The sequence below is a fragment of the Coenobita brevimanus genome, chromosome 103 (genome assembly GCF_032717465.1).
Source record: "Coenobita brevimanus isolate Jiangsu-jjx chromosome 103, ASM3271746v2, whole genome shotgun sequence".
Classification (NCBI taxonomy): domain Eukaryota; kingdom Metazoa; phylum Arthropoda; class Malacostraca; order Decapoda; family Coenobitidae; genus Coenobita; species Coenobita brevimanus.
The window spans coordinates 30159298-30179836 of NC_137056.1; positions in this window are offsets into that span (position 1 = coordinate 30159298).

Consider the following 20539-nt stretch of genomic DNA (forward strand, 5'->3'; position numbering starts at 1 on the left):
CTGAGCACCACCTCACCTCCTCTAAACCTCACCTTCTTTTTCTTACTGAGACTCAGCTGTCTGAGGCAACTGACAGCAAACCCTTTTCTGTATCCTCCTATTTTCTCTGTACTTATTTCAAAGCCAAAGGTGGCTGTTGTGTATATACAGTATACACAACGACTTATCTTGCTCTCGTGTTCCTGAACTTGAGTCTTCTGAATTCTCTACACTCTGGTTTCGGCTTTCCTGTCATTCTCTGACTAAATATATCTGTGCTGTTTACTTATCCCCTAATTCTACTGACTACCAAAAATTCTTTGACTATCTTACTTCTACGATGGAACACATTCTATCCATTTCTCCTTTCTCTGAAATCTCCATTCTAGGAGATTTCAATGTTCACCACCACCTTTGGCTCTCCTCTCCTTTCACTGATTCACCTGGTGAACAAGCCTACATCTTTTCTATCCTTAATGACCTAGAGCAGCTTGTACAGCACCCTACCCGTATCCCAGACCGCCTTGGAGAGAGCTCCAACATACTTGATCTCTTCCCTACAACTACTCCTTCTGCTTACACTGTTAATCTTTTCTCTCCGTTGGGCTCCTTCAATCACAACCTTGTTACCTTAACCTGTCCTATCACTCCGGTACGGCCTGTGGACCCTCCAGGGAAACGTCATCTGTGGCATTTTGGAGCCGTGGATTGGGAGGCCCTCAGGCAGTACTTCTTTGATTTTCCCTGGAATGATTATTGCTTCCATGGCCAGGAGCCATCTGAGTGTGCCTTGCGCATTACGGATGTAATTCTGTCGGGCATGGAAGCATACATTCCTTTCTCATATCCTTTGACTAATGCAAGAAAGCCTTGGTTTAATCACGCTTGTTCTAATGCTGTCCGCAACAAGGAGAGGGCCTACAAAAGGTACCAGAGCCAACCCACCCCTGAATCACATTATCTCTACGTTTCTGCCCGGAATCGTGCTAAATCTGTTCTTCGCTCTGCTAAAAATAATTTCATTTGTACTAAATGCTCTCAACTCTCCAACTTGAATTCTTCCCACTCCTTCTGGCACCTTGCCAAAAACCTTTCTAACAACTTTACCTCATCATCCTTCCCTCCTCTTTTCTACTCTGATGGTTCTGTAGCTATTTCTTCTACTGATAAAGCAGATCTCTTCACTCAGACTTTCTCTTCCATTTCCACCTTAGACGATTCCAGTGCTGTTCTTCCATCACTTCCCCCCTCTGACTTCCTCATGGCTGACTTTAAAATTTTTTCAGCTGATGTATTTTCTGCCATCACTGGCCTCTATATTAACAAGGCATATGGGCCCGATGGGGTCCCTCCTGTTTTTCTCAAGAACTGTGCTTCTGTGCTTACACCCTGCCTAGGCAAACTCTTTCGCCTTTGTCAACTTGTACCTTTCCTTCTTGCTGGAAGTTTGCTCTCATTCAGCCAGTCGCAAAGAAGGGTGACCACTCCCAACCCTCCAACTATTGTCCAATTGCTTTAACGTCCTGTATTTCAAAAGTTTTTGAGTCAATTCTCAATAGAAAAATGTTAAGGCATCTTTCCTATCACAACCTTCTTTCTGATCGTCAGTACGGGTTCTGTCAGGGACACTCCACTGGCGATCATCTCACCTACCTTTCAGACTCCTGGTCATCCTCCTTTCGGGACTTTGGCGAAAACTTTGCCATTGCACTTGACATCTCAAAGGCTTTCAGTCGAGTCTGGCATAAATCTTTAATTTCCAAACTGCCCTCTTACGGTTTCTATCCTTCTGTCTGTGCCTTCATCGCTAGCTAACTTTCTGGTCGTTCTATAGCCTTTGTTGTAGACGGCCATCGTTCTTTTCCTGTATCTATCAACAGCGGTGTTCCTCAGGGCTCTGTGCTATCACCAACCCTCTTCCTTTTATTCATCAATGACCTTCTAAGCTGTACATCTAACCCTATCCACTCATACGCTGATGACTCCACCCTTCACCTTTCCATTCAGTTCCCGCAATGCCCATCTCAGCAGTTACTTCAACAAACAAGGGATGTGGCTATGGCACACCTAATGTCTGACTTGGCTTGTATCTCTAACTGGGGTAAAAATAATCTGGTTGTTTTTAATGCATCCAAGACTCAGTTCTTACACCTATCAACCCGACAAAATCTTCCACAGGTATACCCACTAATGTTTAATAATATTCAGCTTAATCCTGCATCATCCTTGAACATGCTTCGGGTTTCATTTACTCGGGACTTATCTTGGAAAGATCATATTACACCTCTTGTAAAATCTGCTTCCAAGAGATTGGGTGTGCTAAGCCGACTCCGTTCTTTCTTGACCCCTGCACAATTGTTGACTCTATACAGGGGTTTTATCTGCCCCTGTGTGGAATACAACTCTCATGTGTGGGGAGGCTCCCCACATACAGCTCTTCTCAATAGGGTGGAGTCAAAGGCTTTTCGTCTCATTAACTCTCCTCCTCTTATTGACTCCCTTCAACTTCTGTCTCTTTGCCGCACTGTTGCATCTTTATCTCTTTTCTATCGCTTCTTTAATGGTCACTGCTCCTCTGAAGTGTCCGCATGCATTCCTCCACCTCTACGACGGGCGCGTTGCACCCATCTAGCAGCAAACTCTCATCCCTTTTCTGTCCAGGTCTCTAATGCAAGAGTTAACCGTTACTCCCAGTCTTTCATTTATGCAACAGGTCAACTCTGGAATTCTCCCTCTGTCTGTATTTCATGCTGCCTACGACCTCCAGTCTTTCAAACGCAGTGTGTTCAGGCATCTCGAAATGATCGGATCTTTAATTTGGCTCTCTATTGTATTTTGTTTTTCTCTTGGAGTTAACTGTTATTGCAGGTTCTTGGCCTTTGGTTCCTTCTTCCTCGCAGTAAAAAAAAAAAGACACGCCCAATCCGATTAGAGCACCTTATTTATGGTACCCACTAAACACCAGGCGCCATAATTTGGTTATATGGTTACCACCCAGCATAGTAAATTGTTTCCTGGTGTACGGGACACCATTTGGCTTGTCACTCAGTGTAGAGTTACCCATAGGCAGATGGAAGAGGAAAGAGTGAAAGAAAGAAAGAAGAGGAAGGATGGAAGAGAGGAAAGGGCAGACACCCAAAGCAGCACTACATCGAGTGAGTGGATGGTGAGCGTCCCCACCTACCACTTATACTCTGCACACACACACACACACACACACACACACACACACACATATATATATATATATATATATATATATATATATATATATATATATATAGATATATATATATATATATCACACACACACACACACACACACACACACACACACACACACATATATATATATATATATATATATATATATATATATATATATATAGATATAGATATATATATATGAAGCCTCTGTGGTACAGTGGTAAAGGGTGCGTTCGTTTTCGTACACTGAAGAACGAGGGTTCGCGCCCCGCCAGGGTAATAAACTTTGGAGCGTTCTTCTGGCCACGTATTGCTTTGCGGACATAAGGGTGCTGTGGTTGATCCAGTGTCACATACTATAAAGTATGCTTGCACCCAGTCGGCATACTCGGGCCGATTGCACTTGGTTCACAGACTACACACGCATCCAAAGCCATTCCAACACTACAATTACACTTACAAGCACCCTACATACAATCACTACCAAACAGCCTAAGCCACTTGGTACATATACCTTGGCTGTATCGTCCCCACTTCGGTAGGGATAGGCCGGTCCTGCAGTGGACACTCAAACGGCTGATGAGATGAGATGATATATATATATATATATATATATATATATATATATATGTATAAGGGTTATAATTTTTTACAACCCTATGTTCCTGTACCTCAGGTAGATGAACTTTTGGTTAAAAACAAAGAAAAATGCCCTTATTCCTCTCAGCTTTAAAGAAAGGTCACCCCGAAATAAAAAAAAAATCGATTTTGGCAAATGTATATTTACATGTTTGATAATAAAAACAAAAAGCTTATAGAAATGCATTAATACTTAAAATCACTATCTATTACGTGGAATAAATTCAAGTCGCAGTTTGGCTTTGTTTTTGTAAGCAGCATAAAATTCCTGCATCAGTTTGATCGCACGTTCTGCACACTGATTATTTCTTGGTATCTTGAGTAAGGATGGCTCCTGCTTCCAGTGATTCTGCAATGGGTTTAGTGCATTTTTGTAAGGTTTCAATATTTCTGACAAGTTCTTGAAGTCATTTTCATTGTATATCTTATTAATAAACCAGAACTCTGTCCATTCGTACGTAATGAATCTGCATATCTTCCCCAAAGTTTTCCTTGTTGTAGGTATAAGAATGAATGCAAGGATAGCGAGAATTGCTCTTGAATTCCTTCTCGCATTACTGATATTTGGAATTTTGTGAAAGTTCATTAAAGGAAAATGCCCTTTTTCATAAAAAATCAGAACACTCGTGTTAAATGGTACAAAAACTTTGTCATCTCTCAATACTGACTTAACGAGGATCTCTTCTGTTCCATTAACAAACTCTTATTTTAGTTTTTTCATAATTCTTTATTAGTTGAGACACAAATGGATATTCGATGTTTGGAGAATTGGTGTTAGCGCCAAGTTCTTTGTCCATCACTTGTATGTGGTAGAGTTGTTTTATCTTCAGTGGAGAACCATAGACCATTTACTTTTGTGATATCAAAAAGTTTATTTGGGGCATCATATTTTCCCCTCTTAACACATTTATCGTAAGATTTTAGCACCTTGTCAAGCTTTGCTTGTACTGCTTGATCTGACACATGTGGAAAGTTCAGTTTATTCTCCCATAATTTTGTAACGTCTTTGGCAATTTCGACTATTCGTTCTTTTCTTAATTTGATTTTTGCTTCAAGAAACTGGTAACGTCCAACAGCTTGAATTTGGTTTGGCATTCTGCATTTTTCTTCTAATGAAGATTCTTCTAAAGGCACAATACCTCTTCTATGTGACTGCTGGAACCGCACCAGATTATTGGTCCAGACATCCTTATTCTTCTGTACGATAGTATCACTTCTTATGTGCGACATCATGCTTATCTAAAAAACAGAAGCAATTATTTTGCTGACTGTTCACCGGCAAACTGCGAAGATAACTGTTAGATGCTAAAAACTGCGTCCCGTTTTATAATATTTAGATTATTCTGGAATGTTCTAAACAATGTTAAACCATACGAGAACTTTACAAACTGTTCTAGAAACTTCTAAACAGTTCTAAAATCTTCTGTGCAAGTCTATAAAATTATAAAAAACTATATAAAGAATAGGGAATTGATAAAACTTGCTTGTGGCAACGTTAAATATATGGCAATCCATTTTTTTATTTGGGGGTGACCTTTTTTAAAAATTGAGAGGAATAAGGGCTTTTTTCTTTGTTTTTAAAAGTTCATCAGTTTATGGTACAGGCTACCTTTTATTTGAAAAAAAAATCAAAAGTTATAACCCTCTCTCTCTCTCTCTCTCTCTCTCTCTCTGCTATACACTATATATATATATATATATATATATATATATATATATATATATATATATATTCTTGAAGACATACGAGGTTGAAAGCTATGGCACATTTGTATATGTATATAAATGTGTGTGTGTGTGGTAAGGGAGCCTACTAGTCCTGCGAGAGCACCACCTCCTTGACACTTCCATCCGCCTCTCCTCTTACATTACCCTGTAGTGATATAGGAGGCAGCTGGCGGTGGGATATATCAGTCCTTGGGTTTATATATAGCAGTGGAGATAGGGATGTAGAGGGGTGGAATATAGGCGCCTGGGTTCGTATACGTTTAGGGAAAAGAAAACAAAAAAGACCATAATTGCTTCTTTCCTTCAGCACGAGGACGTCTGGCAGTTAAGAGGTTTAAAGCGATCTCCTGTACCATATCATTATTTTGTTATTTCTTGGTACTCTCCAGACGATTGTATTTAGCTTGGGAAAGGCCCTCATAATGAAGGTGAAGCAAACTAGTGTTGTTATACCCGCGCTCATAGTGCGGCCGGTGTCTTGTATTACTGATGTGGGTCATTGTGTCGTTCTACTAGTATGTGAAAATTTATCACAAAATGTTTTGTTCCGATTTGGACCAGACGATGAAAGGTTTGAGGGTCAATCAAGGATGAAGAGATTCGATTTTGAAAACAATAAATCAAAGGTTAAGGTCACTGGGATAGATCAGCTCTTAACACCTTTGGTCCAGTTTGGACAAGACTTAATGGAAAGGTTGACAGTACAGTAGAGATGGGCTACGTCGATTATTAGAACAATCGATGTGAAACCAACGTCACAAAACAAAAGTCTGATGTTCGGGCCTTAATCCAGTTGTAGGGCGTGGGTGTTGCACACTGAGTACGTTTTCGTGTGTGTGTGTGTGTGTGTGTGTGTGTGTGTGTGTGTGTGTGTGTGTGTGTGTGTGTGTGTGCAGTATAGTGGTGAACAAGAATTGTCCATTTACTGGTGAGTTAATGTTATCTGCAAACTTTAATGTATGTTGCCCCTATCCTGTCAGTATAAAAAAAGAGAGTAATTCAGAGCCTTATTAATCCTGGTTTGAGGTAAATTTAGTTGTTCAACTGAATACGTTCAACTGAGAGGAAGGTGGTGGTCAGACGATTAGAGAAGTGGTGTGCTGCCTAAAAGAAAACGAATAGCCTCAGACTCCGGCAGGGAGCAGTCTGATGAGTCGAGCGTTGGTGAAATAGGCATTACTGATTGACAAGACCCACCGATAGGTCAGAATAACAACGCCTCTAATATCATCACACCAGTTCTGAGCGAGACTGGCCTACCATGTATTCAGTATGAACAGCGGGTGTTAGGCATGACGGCGTGTGTGTCAGGTGGGCCTCGAGAACAGACTGTCATGTTTTTACGGTACCTAGACTTAGATACACAGACAAAACGAAATAGTAATGATGATGATGATGATGATGATGATAATAATAATAATAATAATAATAATAATAATAATAATAATAATATTATTATTATTATTATTATTATTGCTACTACTACTACTACTAATAATAATAATAATAATAATAATAATATTAATAATAATAAAATAAGAGTTAAACTATTAACGGTGAAGATCACTGGAGTGACATGTTATTTTGTGATCATGTAGGAATCTCAGTGAACCCGCCTGCACTAAGGATGGATGAGTGTAAATGCACTGGGAGTCAGTCATCAAACTACATGACAGCTCATAAACGTCCTGATATCAGCATTGGGAAGAAATGTTAAAAGTGGCTATATGTCTAAGTAGTTCAGTTGTTTCATTATACATGCTACCAACAGAATATTATCAGTAATTGGAAAGTTAGTCAAGGATGAAGATCATTGGTTGTGGTAAAATTTTTATAACCCAATTTATTTCAGTTATATTCTGTTTGAAATTCTAACAGTTCCGAGGTTCACAAACTCACGACCAATTTCCTGCCATAACTCTGATTCGCTTGTGCAGAAAGGACAGGGAAGTGTGAGCGCAGAGTCTTACTGTGTCTTGGTCTTCCTGTATAGGGATTCATAATTAGCTACGACAGGGAGTTGGTCGCAAGTTTGTTCAGCGCTGGTTATGTTGTTTTCATCAGACCTCATGTCAAAACACGACCATTAAATTTCTTAAAATATACGACCTGCGAAGGGACGGAGGTAAGGGGGTACATAAGGAGGCTTGAGCATCTCTTTCTTACCAGGTGCTTTCTACATATGGACGTTCATGCTGTTGCTGATACGAACTTGTCGCAGCTAACGATAGGCACTGTAATGTATCCCACTGAAACCCAGCATACCAAAAAGGGTTCAAAACTGTCTAGAGTAACGTTTTTAGGGAGACTTAAGAACCCCCCCCACACACACTTTTCCTCAGCTAACGCCATGCATACCCCCCTCCTCTCTCTCTCTCTCTCTCTCTCTCTCTCTCTCTCTCTCTCTCTCTCTCTCTCTCTCTCTCACAGAAGGGAAGGATCGTTGGCAGCTTTAAGACTTGGAGGAGGTATATGACAAGAATTGATATAGATGCCCTATGACGAGCGTTACAGATGTGTAGGAGGAAGCGGAAGCTTTCAGTGCAGTGAAGAGTTTGCACCAAAGAAGCAGGGTGTGTGTGTGGAGGGGGGGGGGGAGGAAGGGAGGATGACTAGCTTGAGGAAAAAATGGGGTTGCGTCAGGGATGCATGATGTCACCATGGCTGATCAGTTAGTTCATGGACGGGTAGGTAAGGGAGGTAGACGAGAGGGTATTGGAGAGAGGAGCAATTTTAAGAGGGGCAGGGTGAAGCGGAAACTGGGAAGTAAACAAGCTTTTACTTGTTGATGACAGCATTGGTTACAGACTTAGAGTAAGCTTCTGCATTTAGCATCTGAGTGTGAACGAATTTGTGAAAACAAAATTGTAAGAGAATATGACAACAAGCACAGCAAAACTACGGCATGCAACCCCACTCCACAGGAGAATTTAGCAGCAACCCTCAGACAAATTCATAGTTAACCCTAAAATTACCTTCATAACTTAGCCTTAGCTAAGTTAAGTTTTCTGTAATTTTTTAGTCGTTACCTTTGCTTCTTCTTCCTCCTCCTCCTCGATGAAGAAAAGCCGAGCAATAGACTACTCCTTCCCGGCTGAGCTAGCTGTAAATTTGGAAAAAAACAAGTTAGTGTGATGTAGTAGTATAAAGACAGCACAGCGATATGAGGGTAAGACTAATTTAGGTAGATTGTGAATTGCTTTACGTGTTTGAGGTGGACATAGCAGCAGATGCAGAGAAACACACTTGGACTTGATGTAAGTCACAGGATAGGAGAGGGAGCAGAGATATAAGGGGCACTGAAAAGTACTGTATATGAATGGCAAAGATACCGTAGATATGAAGGCATATTAGTGCTGTTTGTGCAGGATGGATGCAAGGCTTGGAGCCTAAATGCTTTGGGAGAAAAAAAAAAGTACACATGTTGGAAATGCAGTCAGTGCCTAAGGTCTACAATACGGTTGGTTGCATTTGTTTTACAGGGTGAAAAAGGACTTAGTAAGAAGAAGATGTGGAAGAAGACGTAGTTTGATGGAAGAGGCCGACCAGGATGTGAGAAAATGGAATGGCCGTATGGAAAGAATGGATGCTGATTTGATTACGATGTACTGTACATATCAGAAGTAAGGGAGCGAGAGGGAGACCAGGGAAGAGATGGAAGGTTATGTGAAAGATGTGTAGAAGCATATAGGTGTGAGCATCAAGGTGGGTGAGAAGCATGTACGGAACAAAACCAACTGGAATTAAGTAGATTATGGGGGATTGACTCAATAGTCAGGGGAAAAAGGGAAACAACAGAGGTAAACCGCAGTGATCAGCGGGCCTGGTTGTTGGTGGCTCAAAATTACTTTGGTGTAAACCATTATTTACGACGGTTGAAGGTGTCAGTGGGGTTACTTTCACCTGTATTTGGCCGCCACCCTGTTGAAGAGGGTAACAGAGGGCATGTGTGAAAAAAGATAAACAGACGGATCACTGATTAAATATTAGACACCCACTGCGGTGCCAGGATTAACAATTTTGTACTCTTTATTTATGCAGGTTAAGTTGATGGCAAGTAGATGTAATAAACATACAATGTAAAGGTTTAACCCTATTCGGTGCACCCCGTATCATTTTTGATACGCCCTAACTAATTTTTGCCAATAAACTCTAGTTTGTAAGCAATGCATGGTCTCACGATTGTTTTCTTGTTAAATTACTGGAAACACAACAAAATAGTGATTCTGAGCGAAAAAACTGGGTTGAAACGAGCGTTTTCTCTAAAATTAACGATTTTTCCCCGTGGAGAGCGCTAAACAAAAAGAAAACGCTCGAAGATGAGTGAAATATCTGGGACCTTAGCCTACGCAAGCCTAACGGGCATCAACACAGCTTCCAGACGTACGATACGTTTCCTATTTTCATTCAAACTACTTTATTTTCTATGTATTATTCATTGTTCATACTTTATGACTCCTCATACCTAGTGAAATAGTTATTTCATTCACTAATTTTATTATCTATGTATTATTCATTGTTTTTTCTCTATGACTCCTCATACCCAATGAAATGGTTGTTCGTACACATACACACAGATACACACATGTGCATTGTATTGTGCACACAGATACACACGTGCATTGTAATGTGCACACACACACACACACACACACACACACAAACCTCGCGGCTCTCGTGTAGGCGTGCTGGACGACGGTTAGTTAGCAATTAATTAGGGGACGGGGTGGATGTGCTGACGGACGTAGTCAGTGCTTTTACTTTCGACTATGTTCACGACCCAGTCGAAGATTACTTGGAAGAGGTAGTTGGCGATGATGATGATGATGACCTTGCCTTGGATAGAGTAGCTGAGGGAGACGATGAAGATGAGGATCAGAATGTTGACAAAATGAAGAAGAGTGGGTACCACTCAGAAACAGAAAGCCACTGGTGAAAAATAGATTAATCAGTTCTTTGGACCAGTGCTTGAACAAACATAATTATGACGAATTTGTCCTGCCACACGAGCTCAGGGAATATACCTGCATTTTAGAGAAACCCCAGAGAAAATTAGATATCGGTAAGTCAATAATATGGACCAATCATACAGAAGGTAGGCCTGTTGAGAAGGTATTGCCTATTGAAGGATGTTTTGTTAGGAGAGGCAAGGTCAGCTAATACAGAAATAATGGCATGGGAGTTGTTTATAACATCTAATATGATTGATGGTATTGTAACCCATGCTAACACAAGGCATAATTACCGAAATTTCTAATACTGACAGTGCTGAAATACCAACACACGTCAAGGTGACTGATGCCATAGAATTGAAAAGCTTTTTTGGCCTGCTCTATCCAAGAGGTTTGTTGGGACAAAATAAATATTGCTATAATCGTCTTTTCATGGAAGGGTTTGGTCACCCAATATTTGAAGCCGTCTTGTCAGTAAAACGATTTGGTTTCTTACATGCCGACATAACTTTTAACAACATTGATACCAGACACCAGAGATGGGTACACGATCAACATTGATACCAGACACCAGAGATGGGTACACGATCAACATTGATACCAGACACCAGAGATGGGTACACGATCGGTTTGCAGCAATCAGGAGCTTTTTGAACAGTTCAGTAATTGTTGTTGCTCAGTGTTAGAGCCAGGTGACTTCTTGACCACTGATGAAACGTTGTATGGGTGCAGAACACAAATAGGGTTCAGACTACAATAAGAGCAAACCCGTACTCTACGGCCTCCAATATAAATCTATTAATGCTGTTAGATATCCATTTACCTTTAGGACAGCTGTATATTCAGGTAAACCTGGAGAGCCAGGACCACACTACATACGCGGTACAGTCCCAACAGTGAAAGCTCTGGTAAGTCAGTTACAAGCCTCAGTCGACCTTAGAGGTAGGATTATTAGCCTGGATAGATTGTACACCAGTATAGAGTTGCTGGAGTGGCTTCAAACACAAGGTATCTCAGCCTTAGGTACTATAGATTCTACTATGAAAGGCATACCACCAGAGATAGTCACAGAAAGGGAAGATAGGTCATACCAAGTTTACTGGAAGAAACACGGGGAGGAAATGACACTGAATCCTATGTAACACCCACCAAAAGCAAAGGTAAGAAAGATGTGTTACTTCTGAGCACAGTTTCCCCTATATTAGGCATTACCAAGGATGATGATTTGAAATATATATATATATATATATATTTAAATTGTATGATTTCACTAAAGGAGGCACTGACATGGATCAGAGAATAAGTTTTCTTACAGTACACACTAAATCTAGAAGATGGACAGTGAATGCCCTTGGCTACATTGTCGACACTGCCTGAGTAAATTCACAGACAATTTATTCGTTATATAATAATCAGGACCCAAGAAAAATTGCTTCAATCTCCTATGGCTGGCAGATAGTGAAGGCATTGTGTAATCTGCAAATTGAAAGAAGAAAAGTTCAGGCTTGTGGTCTGACCAGGAATACAATAGCTAAGATGAATCTTATGCTCGGACAGGGAGATGTAGAGGAGGCCGTCCCAGAAGTAACACATGAGAATAGGTCAGGCAAGCAGCACAAGTGTCATTCATGCCTGGAGTCTCTTTATGGTCCAGGATTCACTCAGAATCGCCCCAAAGCAAAATCGTCCACGAAACAATGTCAAGTACGTCACTAGCACACCTGTGATCAGAATTGAAATAAAGTATGTATGAAAATGCTATAGTAACATGCCCAATCAGTGAAAGTCTTGTTTTGGAAATTAAGAATGAATATGCATGTCTGTGAATATAGATTATGACTGAGTTTACGTTATATACGGATTATATTTTTGTTTAAAAATTTCCTTATATGATAGATGTAAATAGAGATACGGAAGGTGAGGATCTTGCAGCATAAGAATCCTCCGGCTTACTTATATTAGTTGTAAGTGTAGAGTAAAAAGGATGTTCGAGTGCGTAGGATCAAATACCGCCGGAAAATACATAGGAGCATAGGCATGGATAGCCCCAAGTTAACGGTTACTACTCTTTCGACCTGTGACGGGCTGTGGGTCACTGAGGGCCCTGTTAGTTAATTGGCACCCGGGATCTTTTTAACTTACCAGGGGTCGATGCAACAGGGGGTGGATCAGCTGAAATGAAGCATGGTCTCGCAGTGTAGAGAAGGAGCTGGGGCCTGATTGACTGCTGTCTCCCTTGAAAGCGCCAGGCAAGGCTCTGGACCTAACCCCTCATATCCACACTGTGCCTGTGCATTACCCAGGGAACAGCTTGTTCTCCGGTTACAAGAGATATAGGGTTTAACCAGGAAGCTACAGGCTGCTCTAAGCGATTCAGTAATCCAAAGACTGGCACGTTTCCTGGTTAACAGTCTACTCGTAAGAATTTAATGGTGATCCCGCATGTACGGAGCTTTGGCTGGCAGCTGCATTTTCTCGTGGTGACTACTAACAGAGGATCAAGGGACTGACTTCTGGAGAGACTGACTGGCTGACCGACAAAGGTCTCAGTGATAGGCTAGTGATTGACCAGTGGGAAATTACTAATAAACTGACATCAGGACAGTTTTTTTTTTTTTTTTTTTTTTTTTTAATGCGAGGAAGAAGGAACCAAAGGCCATGAGCCCGCAGTAACAGTTCCCTCCAAGAGAAAAACAAAATACAATAGAGAGCCAAATTCAAGATCCGATCATTTTGAGATGCCTGGACACACTGCGTTTGAAAGACTGGAGATCATAGGCAGGAGGAAATACAGACAGAGGGAGACAGTTCCAGAGCTGACCTGTTGCATGAATGAAAGACTGGGAGTAACGGTTAACTCTTGCATTAGAGAGTTGGACAGAAAAGGGATGAGAGTTTGCTGCCAGACGGGTGCTACGCGCCCGTCGTAGAGGTGGAGGAATGCAAGCAGACAGTTCAGAGGAGCAGTGACCATTAAAGTAGCGATAGAAAAGAGATAAAGATGCAACAGTGCGGCGAAGAGACAGAGGTTGAAGGGAGTCAGTAAGAGGAGGAGAGTTAATGAGACGAAAAGCCTTTGACTCCACCCTATTGAGAAGAGCTGTATGTGGGGAGCCTCCCCACACATGAGAGTTGTACTCCACACAGGGGCGGATAAAACCCCTGTATAGAGTCAACAATTGTGCAGGGGTAAAGAAAGAGCGGAGTCGGCTTAGCACACCCAATCTCTTGGAAGCAGATTTTACAAGAGATGTAATATGATCTTTCCAAGATAAGTCCCGAGTGAATGAAACCCCAAGCATGTTCAAGGATGATGCAGGATTAATCTGAATATTATTAAACATTAGTGGGTATACCTGTGGAAGATTTTGTCGGGTTGATAGGTGTAAGAACTGAGTCTTAGAAGCATTAAAGACAACCATATTATTTTTACCCCAGTCAGAGATATGAGCCAAGTCAGACATTAGGTGTGCCATAGCCTCATCCCTTGTTTCTTGAAGTAACTGTTGAGATGGGCGTTGCGGGAACCGAATGGAAAGGTGAAGGGTGGAGTCATCAGCGTATGAGTGGATAGGGTTAGATGTACAGCTTAGAAGATCATTGATGAATAAAAGGAAGAGAGTTGGTGATAGGACAGAGCCCTGAGGAACACCACTGTTGATAGATCTAGGAGAAGAACGATGGCCGTCTACGACAGCAGCTATAGAACGACCAGAAAGGAAGCTAGCGATGAAGGTACAGATAGAAGGATAGAAACCGTAGGAGGGCAGTTTGGAAATTAAAGATTTGTGCCAGACTCGATCGAAAGCCTTTGAGATGTCAAGTGCAATGGCAAAGCTTTCGCCAAAGTCGGTATTTTGGGATTGACTGCCCCACTGATTAACCATTGATTTATACTGTATACTGATGATGTTTTGGGTATAACTATTCATAATTGAATATTTGTTATTGCATTGCTCTGAATACTCCTTGGGGCGTAGCATGAGCAGATAGAGCTACCGTGCCCTTTGAATAATTGGTTATAACTAAATATTTCTCTGTGCCCTTCAATTTTAATTTGCAGTACTCAGATTTAGAAATACCTATATAATATATTGGTGACAACAGATTCAGCCTTCTCAAGGACCTCCTTCAGCTGTAAGGAGTGAGAAGCAGGTAGACCTTTATTATACAACAGAGGGGCAGGCAGAATAGGAGGTAGGTAAGGCACAAGGCTGTTGATGTGGAATTTTGCATTTATTATGCAATATGTATGCCTTTTCAAGCATTTATCTCCCGTACATCTACCGCCTTCTGCCTTATCTACCTCCTGTACTCCCCGGCCCTTTCTCACTCGCCATCCATTTGTATGATAAAGGTCTACCTGTTTCTCACTCCTTAGTTATACGTGAAGTGGGTCCATGAGAAGGTCGAGTCTGTTTTGTTCTCACGAATAGATTATATTTCACACACCAACATAATCCTCACAAACCACCACAGACCTCACACACCACTACAGTCCTCACACACCACTACAGTCCTCACACACCACCACAGTCCTCACTCACCAACCCAGTCCTCACACACCAACGCAATCGTCACACACCAACACAGTCCTCACACACCACCAGTCCTCACACCACCACTGTCCTCACTCATCAACACAATCCTCACACACCACCACAGTCCTCATACACCAACACAGTCCTCACGCACCAACTCAGTCCTCACCCCACACGTGTAAAATTAATAAGAATAATCTTTTACTTCTATAAATTCATTATTATATAGTTGTAATGACATTTGAAAAATAAATAACTACTTTCTAAAGGGAGGAGGTTGGGGAAAGTGGTTGGTGGGATACATGGCGAGTTGGGTCCTCGTCCCGTATCCAGGTTACACACTTTTTAAGTGTGGCTGAAACTCGCGTAGCTAAATATTATATTCAGTCATTAGAAAGAAATATATGGTAGTATTATCATCATCATTATGAACTTTCCATTTTTAGTCCACAGCAGGACTGAACTCTTCACTTAGGGAGGTTTTAGTCAGGAAGCCCTAACCCACGGCCCTGCACAGCTGTTGACTTTATACACGGGTTTTATTCGCTCCTGTGTAGAGCACAGCTGTCATGTGTGGGGAGGCTTCCCACACAGTTCTTCTCAACAGGATGGAGTCGGAGACTTTTCGTCTCATTAACTTTCCTCTTACTGGCTCCCTTCAACCTCTGTCTCTTCGCGGCACTGTTGCATCAGTCCCTTTCCTATCGCCACTTCAATGGTCACTGCTCCTCTGAACTGTCTGCTTGCATCTCTCCACCACCACAGCAGGCACGCAGCACCCGTCTTAGCAACAAACTCAGCCCTTTTCTGTCCAACTCTTTAATGCAAGAGTTAACCGTTGCTCCAGTCATTCATGTATGCAACAGGTCAACTCTGGAATTGTCTCCATCTCTGTTTTTTTTTTACTTCCTACGGTCTCCAGTCTTTCATACACAGTGTGTCCAGGCATCTCGAAATGAAATGATCTTGAATTTGGCTCTGCTGTCGTTTTTTTCTTGGAGGGAGCAATTTGCAGGTCCTGCCCTTTGGTTCCTTCTTTCTTGCATAAAAAAAAATACTCGCATGTATAACCAGGTATTATTTACATGCTTACATTATTAGATTTCCTTGACTAATAGCTACCTCTCCATCAACTAGTCTACCTAGTAGTAAATCCACTGAAAGTGGGTTTAGGAGTTATGAAGGTGAGGAAGAAAGAGAGAGTATTAGCGGTGGCGAGTGAGTGAGAGAGATGGTGGTGAGAAAAAAGCGGTGGTAGTGAGACGGAGAGTATGGTAGAAGGGAATATAGTGGTGAGTGTGAGGGTGATGGAGGGAGGGAAGGTGGTGGTGAGGAAGATGGGAGGTGGTGAGTGTGAGGGAGGAAGGGTGGTGATGATGATGAGGAAGATGTGTAAGCTATCAACTTTCATGTTATGGACGGTGTGTGTGTGAGAGACAACAGTAAACGGTTTATTGATACTGCAGCCCTCAGACTGAAAATATAGCCTACGGCTTTGATATATGGCAAACATGATAAGCGTTGGTGAATGGTAAAATATTTTATCATTTGATATTTACATTAATTTTAAATTTGATAATAGTTAAACGTGTGTGTGTGTGTGTGTGTGTGTGTTTCAGTGCGCGCGGGTGCGGTACGATATGTTTGGCGGCGCTTGCCTTGCAACGGCGCCGACGTGTCCGAATGCGTTCCTTTCACTTCGTCAAACCAATAATATTACTCAAGATTCTTTTCTCGATACTAGGGTCGTAAGTGTGGGAAATCGCCAAGGGTTGCACCGAATAGGGTTAATGTGCAAAATAAATCACTACAATTGTCTTTTTTAACAGACTTTTTATCACCAGACCTTCTATTAATTTTATATTTTTTTCCGAACTGAAGAGGTTAAATAGAACCTTAAGTAGACTTGTAACTATTAGCGGTCCTTAACCTTCAGAAAATCGTCTGGTGGAAGCCTTGAGGAAAATTAAGAAAAAGTAATCGTAGTGAAGTGGCAGAGTGCCCAAAGAGAGAAGGTCGTGAGCATCAAAGCATAGGGTGTGGAGCTGCAGGGGTAAGGAGTGACGTACGACAGGAATAAAGGTGTGTAATCTCGTATGTTTAGAACTCTCCCTAGCGCCTCTCTCTCACCAGTTTATTTCTGCATATCGCTGGTTATATCTGTATTTACCATATACCGTATGCAATGTATGTCTATGTGAAGTACAGAAATTACAACAACGTACAAGAGAATGTGATGTACAAAATAGATCACTAATGAAGGGATGCCAGAAGGCCTGCGAGAATAAGGCATATGGAGGGAGGGTCGTGTGAATCAACACATGGGATAGGCAGATGTGTGTGGAGGGGGGGGGGGAAGGGCAGGTAAGCGGTCACCTAAGGTTGAGGCAGATGATTTGAATCCCAGAGTCTATAATTATTGTATGGTGCGGTGTTAGTGATGCCAACCCGGTAGTGCTTTCTTATGACTCTATGGTGGTCCCTTCCCTCACCCCTGCCGTACACTGCCTCACCTCTCACGCGTGGGAGGGAGGGGAAGTGATGTGACAGGATGTTTTGAGGGGACCAGGGGATATGGCAACAGTGATGGGACGGGGGAATGGGAGGAGGGAGAATCATGTGACAGGAATGTTCAGGTTTGATTTAATTATTCCCTTTTTCGAGGCATTTTTTTTTTTTCACCGCCATTGAACGTGTCCATGGACCAAGTCATAGTTCATAATTTATTTATACCTACAGTGACGGAGTGCGAGGGAGGAAACACCACAAGCAATTTTTAAACATACACAATGACACCGCAGGGATTTGAAGTGTTGAGGAGGCGAAGGGGTATGGTAACAGTGATGGTGATACGATTAGGAGGGATGGGGGAGTGACAAAAGCATGTTGGGGAACAGGAGGGACGGCTTAGTGGCTCAGTTGGTGTGGTGCCGGCCCGAGAAAAGCTCTGGAGTCCGAGCCTTTCTAACTGCCACCGAGTTTGTGAGATGGACGCTTTCAAACTAACGTCTGTCCGACAACAACTAAATAACCAAACCCGTACGATACCTTACCACGTTCTACTACATCCATCTGTTTCACTGTCTTTGTCTTGTATGACCTACCCGTTCTATCCTGCTGTCTTTGCCATCTTCTTTAGATTCCTTTCTGGTCATTCTGTAGCTGTTACTGTAGACGGCCACCGATCTTCTAGAGCTATTGGTGGTGGTGTTCCTCAGGCATCTGTCCTGTCACCGACTCTCTTCTGTTCATCACTGACCCAAGCTGCACATTAAACCCCATCAATTCATACGCTAATGACCCACCCTCCACCTTTCCATGTGCTTCTCACAGCGTCCATCACAGCAGTTCAGTAAACACGGAATGAGGCTATGGCATACCTAATTTCTGACTGGCTTTTATCTCTGATGGGGGTAAAAGTAACCTTCTTTTTAACACATCAGATCTCAGTTCTCACATCTTTCAACCCGCCAGAGTTTCCATAGGAGTATCATTTAATACTAAACAAGATAGGTGGGGGCGCTCACCATCCACTCACTCGATGTAGTGCTGCTCTGGGGTGACTGCCCATTCCTCTCTTCCTTCCATCTTCCATCCTTTCTCCTCTCTCTCTTTCCCTCATTCTTCCTTCTTCCCTCAGTTTACGGGTGATTCTACACAGTGACAAACCAACTGGTTTCCTGTACACCAGGAAACCAGTTACTACACTGGATGGTAACCATATAACTAACTTTTGGCGCCTAGTGGTTTAGTGGGTGATTAGGGCGCTCCAGTGGGATTGAGCCTGTGTAGTTTATATCAAAGGGGTGGTTGGTTTATTGCTAACGTAATGCGCTCAGGGATGAATGAGTGTGGTTACTCACATCTTAATTATCACGACCGACTTGCCTAGCCTTGGATCCCTACGCTTCTCAGGGGGCAACACAGGATTAGGTGATGATGATGATGACCAAACAAGATCCATCTGAATCCTGCATCATCCCTGAATGTAATTGGGGTTCATTCTCTCGGGATTTATCTTAGAAATGTCATAATGCAAAATCTGCTTCCAAGAGATTAGGTGTGCTAAGCCGACTCCGTGCCTTCCTTACCTCCGCACAACTGTCGACTTTATACACGGGTATTAAACTTTCCTGTGTATAGTACAAGTCTCATGTGTGGGAAGGCTCCCCACTTAAAGCTACAGTATCACCAGAGTCAGAGGCCTTTCGTTTCATTAGCTCTCCTCCTACTGGCCCACTTCATCATGTCTCTTCGTCGCACTGATGCATCTTTCTCTTTTTTTGAACCGCAGCTTCAATGGTCACTGCAGTTTTGAACTGTCTGCCAGCATCCCTCCTCCATTACGGCGAGTGTGCAACACCCGTCTAGCAGCAAACTCTCACCCCTTTTCTGTCCATTTCTTTAATGTAAAAATTGACCGAGACTCCCAGTAAAACATGTATGCAACGGGTCAATTCTGGAACTGTCTTCATTTGTCTGTATTTCCATCTGCCTATGACATCCAGTCTTTTCAACACAGTGTGTCAAGGCATCTCGAAATGAAATGGATCGAGAATTCGGCGTTTCTCTCTCTCTCTCTCTCTCTCTCTCTCTCTCTCTCTCTCTCTCTCTCTCTCTCTCTCTCTCTCTCTCTCTCTCTCTCTCTCTCTCTCTCTCTCTCTCTCTCTCTCTCTCTCTCTCTCTCTCTCTCTCTCTCTCTCTCTCTCTCTCTCGAACAGTCGTGCGAGCATGTAGCCCTTGGTTCCTTCTTTGCAAAAAAATAATACGATCACCATATATATATATATATATATATATATATATATATATATATATATACACACACACACACACACACACACACACACACACACACACACCTTTGCCTGTTAGCTTATGACTGTATTATTTCACCGTCTTTTCCGTGTCTGCCCAACCCTCCGTCACCATGTAAGTACCGTCGCCATAGCAGTATCTGTCAGTGTCTTATTATGTGTGCTGGTGTCACAGGAACATGGGTTGTTGAAGTGGAAGAATGGTACCCACATATGATAACTGCGTTTCTTGAGAAGACAATTTCGGCACTACTTGAAGCTGCATCACGGCTTCCAAATGTGGGTATAAATCTTACACTGCCCTCTCACTGTTTTGTGTTTCACCGCCCGTGTCTAAGCCCTTCTCCTCACCCTCCTGTGACTTCATCCCTGTAACAACTGCGATGGGGTAGTAGCTGGGGGATGGGAAGAGACGGGCGGAGCGAGATGACAGGGGTATGGAGGAGGCTGGGGTGTGGCAGTTGTGTTGGGGGAGGGGGAGGTTGTTGTGACAGGAGGTAGAGGGGACGGAGGGATATAGCAACAGTGACTGGGCAGATGTTGGAGTGTTGGTGACAGCAATAGGGGTGTGGGTGGCGTGTGAGTGAGGTGGGGACGATAGTGAGAAGTGAGTAGAGGTGCAGGAAGTAGGGTGAAAGTGGAGAGGGAGTGCCATTTTAGTCCCTTCAGCTCGACG